Here is a 6,385-nt window from a genome sequence, read left to right on the forward strand (position 1 = left end):
AGGCCCTGCCTGCCTCGGGAAAGCTTGGGGTTGGTGGAGGAGCCCAGAAACCGAATCACTGACAAGGTAGATAAGGAAAAGAGCTCACCCTTACCGAGTGCTTGCTGTGTGCCAGGGCTGGGGCTGGGAGATGGCTGGGCCCAGGCGAGTGGACTGCTCCTGCTGTGGTCCCATGGCACAGCTGATTCCTGAGCTGTGCAGAAGCAGCAAAAGGCTTCCCGCATAAGTGGAGGGTGGTCAGCTTTGTCTTCTGGAAAGCTGTCAGTGCCAGCTGTTGGTGGCATTTATTATTTATTTATTTATTTGTGCCAGAGACCAAACTCAGGGGTGGCTGAATCACTTGGCTGCACCCCAGGCTCATTCAGTGGATTTTGAAAGTATCAACCCAACATACATGAATTCCACTTTTCTTTCTTTCTTTCTTTTTTTATTGGTCCGGGGATCGAACTCACGATTGCCTGCTTGCAAGGCAGGTGCTTATGCCGCTGAGCTAAATCCCCAGCCCCGAATTCCACTTTTTGATAAAGTAAGGGCATTGGTTAACTTTTAGAAAAGATTTCCATCCAAAGGCCAGAGTGAAATTTGCAGATCTGAGTATTAAAAGGGACCTCAGCTGTGCAGACTGATAAACTGTTCCAAAGATCCGGAAGGCAGAGACCTGTTAGCACTTTCCAACCCTCTGCATCAGCTTGCCTGACCCTAACAGATACCCACGGAGGATGACAGACACAGGGCCCATGCCATGTAACAGAGGAAGGAACTCAAGCCTGGCCTGTCACAACCTGCCCAGAGCCAGGCGGGAGCCCCGGTGGACTGAATGACAGCCTGAGCTGGCAATGTTCTTTCCACCTCCTCTGTCTCTCTTCCCAGGCATGCCACACCCACCTAGAGGTGTGCCTCACCTGCTGCCCCTGATTGGCTAGTGAGATGGACCTGAGCAACAGCCCTCTCCTCTATAGGCACATGGTGTGGTGACGTCACGGAGGTTATTTGCATACTTACCAGCCAAAGGATTCCTGCTCTCAACCTGCCAGTCCCTTTTTTGGTGGGATGGACCCTTTACACTGGCCATAATGAAGCTGCCTTTTATTGAACACTTACTACGGGCCAGGCTTGTGAAAAGCACTCCGGATGTTTTCTCCTTGCCGCACCTACCATGGCCACTAGAGGAAGAACTGTTTTTCTTCCCATTTCTCAGATGAGGAAATTTCCAAGGTTTAAGCGTTTGCCATAGCCATACAGATAGTAAGTGGCCCAGAAGGAATTGAGTCCAAGGACATCCGACTCCAAATGCTGGGTGCTCAGCCAGCTCCTGCGGCTTCCCCAGGTGCAGTGTGTATATCTGCAGGGCGAGGGCTGAACCGGGCTGCAGCTGCAAGCCAGTGTGTCCCTTCCCTTTCCCAACCTTGCAGCCCAGAGGGTCCCTATGTGACCACGCTCTGACCAAGGAGCTTGTGGTAGCCCCCGGGCTCAGCTGAGGTGCGCTGAGCCACCGCAGTTTGCAGCAGAGCTGGAAGAGCCACATGAGCTGCTTCTGTGGTCCCGGCGGGCCCACCTGGTCCATCCTTCGAGGCCAACTGTGCCAGCCTTGCTGGGCTGACTGGTGTGAGGGGGGCGTGCCGAGGGCAGAGCAGGTGGTCTTTTGGCGCCATCTGGTGGTAGATTCATAAATGTCCACAGGTGGCCAGGTCTGGGCAGAGGACCTAGAAGAGAAAGGGAGGAGTAGGAGAGAGGGCAGGGGAAGAAATAACCACCTACAGGGATGGCCATGGGCTCAGACAGATATAGACAGACAGACAGACACACGCAAGCAGGCAGGCAGACTAACCCTGGTCCTGGACAGGGCTTCAGGCCACTCACAGCCCCTCCCTGGCCTCTGTTTCCTTCATAGGTAAAAGGCAAAGAAATAACCTCAACCTGAAAGTATGTGTTATGATTGAAAAATATGATGAATATTTTAAAAGTTTTTAAAAATTTACTACAATAAAAGACACATTGCTAGTAATCCCCCCATTTCTGAAACAGTTTTGCAAGTCCTCTTTTGTGTCTCTCATCGTGGGGTCCTAGCTGCCTTGATGTTCTTGATGGATTCAAAAACCTTGTCTCTCATGGTCGTTTGGACTTTGGAGGAAGAGCCGGAGGTCCTGAGGGGCCAGAACCAGCGGGTGAGGCCTCGGGCCGAGTTTCTGGGTGCACATCCTTCCATCGATGGGCCTTGGTGGTGGCATTCCTGCACTGGTCACGTTTTATAAAGACACTCAGGAAAGAGGACTCCAAGGCTGCTTCAGAAAGTAACAAGAGAGACGGGAGCAGTGCAGGGCACGGGGAGGATTCTGAGGGAATGAGTGTCTTTTATATAATAAACATTTAAACGTTGAAATACTCGCTACATACTTTGTTCAAAGCCGGTGCTATCTCGCATGAGGTTTTGGCTGAGGGGGGCTGGAGTGGGTCTCCATCTCGGTGGTGGTCCAAGTTTTCCATCGTTATAAGTGTGACCCTGCTACACGCACAGGTGACCCTCTGTGTCTGTCTCCTGGGTCCACGACCTCGGGTTCAGCCAACCACGAATCGAAAACACACACACACACACACACACACACACACACACACACACACACACACGGTCTGTACTGACTGTCCAGACTCTGGGCTGTGGGAGGGTAAAGAAAGAATCCAGGGACTAAGTGAGCTTGTGTAAAGAAGGGGCTTAGCTCAGCCCCCGGCCCCACCTAAGGATTCAGAGAAGGTGATGGTGCCCACTGTGGTCACTGAGTGCTTTCAACTCCAGCTGCGGACACTCCCAGCTTTGCCACCTCCCTGGAAACTGAGAACTTGAGGCCCAGTGCAAATCACCCCAGTACAGCCAAACAGGGCCTGATCAAGAGCCAAGCACCTCTGGGTTCATCTGTGTAAAGTCATCTTTCAGAGAGGGGCAGAGCTGTCTGGGGTTACACAGCAGCGCTGGGGTTGGAGGTCAGGTCTCCGCACACCAAGCCCTGTGGGTGGCTGGGGAATCCCCAGCCGTGGTGGCTCAGGGCTTCCCAGTCTGGTCCCTCAGGGCCAACCTTGCAGCTGGCCAGGCACAAAAGTAGCCCGCCATCTAGCGGCCACACCGAGACCTGGGGCACCAGGCCAGGGTCCCTGGTCCCTCCCACTTCTGGGGGCGGTCTCAGCTCTGGCTCTTCTTGGAGGTGGGCAGAATCTCTGAGCCCCTCACAAAAGTCCTGGCCTACAGCCAGACGTGGCAGAGGCCATAGAGGGCAGAAGCCCCAGGCTTGGGCATCTCTGAGTTATCTGCACGTGTGGCCAGGGTGGTTCGGGGCACCCAGAGCTCGCCCAGGGGAGGTACAAGGAAGATCTTAGTCCATGAGCTCTGTGGTTCCAGAGTTGTCCCTCTTCCCTGTTCTTCCAGCTCGTCCTGAGGGAGCCCACTCCCAGAAGTGCACAGGAGACCTCAGGAGAGGAGAGGTCCTCTGGGGTCCCCATGGTCCTGCTGGGTCCTCAGAGGCAGGGGGCCACAGGTTCAGACTTCCGCCGTGTGTCACACAGTGTTTCCCTCAGGGACCCCACGTCTCTGGTGAGTTGGGTGCGGGGACAGCTTCCTGATTCTCGATGTCCCTTTCATCCCGTTTGTTGCTCTGGCACTGTCTACATGATCCGGTCCCCTTGCTGGGCTTCGCCACCCAGAACTGAGTGCATATGACAGCCCAGGATTACCTGTGGTGTGGGCCAGTGGTGAGCTCAGACACTGCGGGAACGGCTTGGCTGTGACACTTGGCCCCTGGTGACAGACCTGGGTATGGGTGATGGGGCAGAGACAGGAACCCAGGTGGTATCCTCCCCCAGGCCTAGTGTGCAGCGCTGGACCTTGCCTGGACCTTGGCGCTACGGCCTTTCTGTGCACTTCCGGGGCGTTGTCACCAGATGGCGCTGGGTTCCCAAAAGTGACTGATCCGAGAGAATGGGGCAAGGAGCCGTCTCTTTGCAAGGCCTGACCTCCAGGTCCTGGAGATCACAGCTTGCCCTGCAGTGAACGCTCTGCGCTGAGAAGGGGTCACAAAGGTGTACGCAGCTCAGAAGAGGCAGCCGCCACTCACCACGAGTCACCAGGCGGCCAGGGACAGGGATGAGGGGGGCTCAAGCCAGAGGGCTTTCGGGCCCAGGGGCAAGGTTGAGGCTCCACCCAACCTCAAACTGCGCATGTCTGCCAGCAAAATGAGGGCCACTGTAGTTTAGTCATAGCTTATCTCGAGATCAGTCTTGAAATTAATAGACAACCCCAGGGCCCCGCCCCCACATGGATGAGGCTTTGCCTATATGACCCTAAAGAGTGATTCCAGTGGGTGCTTAACTTGGATAAGGAGGGAAGGGGGACCAAGAACCAATGTCTGCACTTCCATCCACATCCCCTCCTGTAAGGGAATACCTTGTACCTGAAGCCTGTCAGATTTACTGTTTCTCTTCCCCTGTTTTGTTCTCTCTCTCTCTCCCTCTCTGGTTTTTTGAGACAGGGTCTTGCTATGTACATCAGGCCAGGCTTGAACTCACTATGTAACCCAGGCTGGCAGTGAATTTGAAGCAATCCTCCTGCCTCAGCCTATCAAGTGCTTCCAAGTGCTAGTATTACAAGCATTGGCCACCGGGACTAGTTTTCTCTATAATCTTGATGCACATTAATAGGTTTGTGCGATAGTGTGCAAATTACCCTAGATAAAAGGCTCCTAGCACAATCCTTGGCACATAACAAGTGTTCAGTAAACAGCCAGATTTGAGTTTGGTCTCTTGCTGGGTCAGGCCCAGGCCCAAGCTCCTTGTCAGCCAGCACGGCTGTCTTGGTTGTTGGAATATCTGTGTGTGTCTTCACCACCAGCTGCCTCCTTAACTGGGAGTAACCCCCAGCTTCTGTCTCTCTGCTGCATGCTGGTGGGTGCCCAGACTGTAACGAGGGTTAGTTTGCTGCTGCTCTGGCTGGGACAGAGGCTTGGGCAAGGACACAGCTGGTGGGAAGGAGCAACCTAGAGACAGCAGAGCCTCGGTGGCATCGTTCTCACCCCTGGGCCCAGCAGCACCTCCATGCGAGCCCCATAAACTCCCGTGAATTCCCTTGAGCTGGGGTACCACCCCCAAGGCAGGGACATGGCCAGGTGAACCCAGGAAGTTTAGGAGGGTGGAAGGGACCTTTCTGAGTCAGATCTTTCTAGAGCAGACACAGCCTGCTTCACCAGGTAGAGAGCTCCCCGTCGCCGGGGGTGTGAAAGCACAGGTTGATGAAGGGGAGATAGGGAAGGGTGGAGGGATGGAGACACCAGGTGGGGAAGGGTTAGGTCCCTTCACTTTCTGAGCCACCAGTTTCTGGATGCTCTCTAAGTCGACTTAATGGAGCCTCCCCCCCCACCTGGGGGTCAGACCTGGTCAAAGTCACAGCTGTGAGCGGCGACACGGCGTGGACAGGTGGGTGTCCGGCTGCCCCTGAGCCCTGCTCTCAGCGCAGGGGCGGTGATCGCCCACCCACCACCCCAACCCTGATTGGAAGATGTGGGGGTGGAGTGGGGGATTCCCAAAGCCTCTAAAGAGCTGAGTGGGATTTTGAGAAATTTCGGTTGAAGCCGACATCAGTGGGGCCAGGCTGCAGCACCCCGGAAGTTACACGCAGGGCCCCCATGCCTGGTGGCTGCATCGCCCAGGCCATTCCCTGGTCTACGGTAGGGTGACCGTGCCCAGGAGGACCTGCTGCGTCGCAGTGGCCGCCCAGGGCACCGTCCTCTCCAACAGCGCGGGGACAGAGGGCTCTCAGGGGAGCTTTGGGGTTGGGGAGTGGGGCCCCAGGAGCTGCTGTACGGTATGGGGGGGGGGGTCGCACCCGGTACCCGGCTCACTTCTTGTCCAGCAGATGGCAGCAGAGAGTTCTGAACCGCAGGCGCCCCGCAGGTCTGCAGGGAAACCGCTGACTCCAGTCGGTGGGCGGCAGCAGACGTCCGGGCTAGACGGTCAGCCGCGCAACTCAAGGGTAAGACTAAGGGTCAGAGTCTTCTTTTCCACGACTTTATTTACTCAAAGGGATGCCTTTCACAGGTGGTGCTGGGGATCGAATCCAGGGCCTTTGCGCTGAGCTACATCCCCAGCCCTTTTAATATTTCCGAGTCCCTCAGCGGTCCAGGCTGGCCTCAAACTTGCCACCCTCCTGTCTCAGCCTCCCAGAGTGCCGGGATTACAGGAGTGCGTCACCATAGCTGGTGCAAAGTTCTGCATTTCTGATGTCAAGTGTTTCTCCTGGAAGCTTCCTCTTGCCTCACCCCCACCCGTCACCCCTCGCATGTCCTCCGGGTGACCCAGCCCACTCTGCTGCAGGGATGAAAAGCTGCAGCCTGGCTAATTGCCTCTC

Source organism: Cavia porcellus, unplaced genomic scaffold (assembly GCF_034190915.1).
Source record: "Cavia porcellus strain 051 isolate PalLab524CR breed Dunkin Hartley unplaced genomic scaffold, mCavPor4.1 scaffold_17, whole genome shotgun sequence".
Lineage (NCBI taxonomy): Eukaryota > Metazoa > Chordata > Mammalia > Rodentia > Caviidae > Cavia > Cavia porcellus.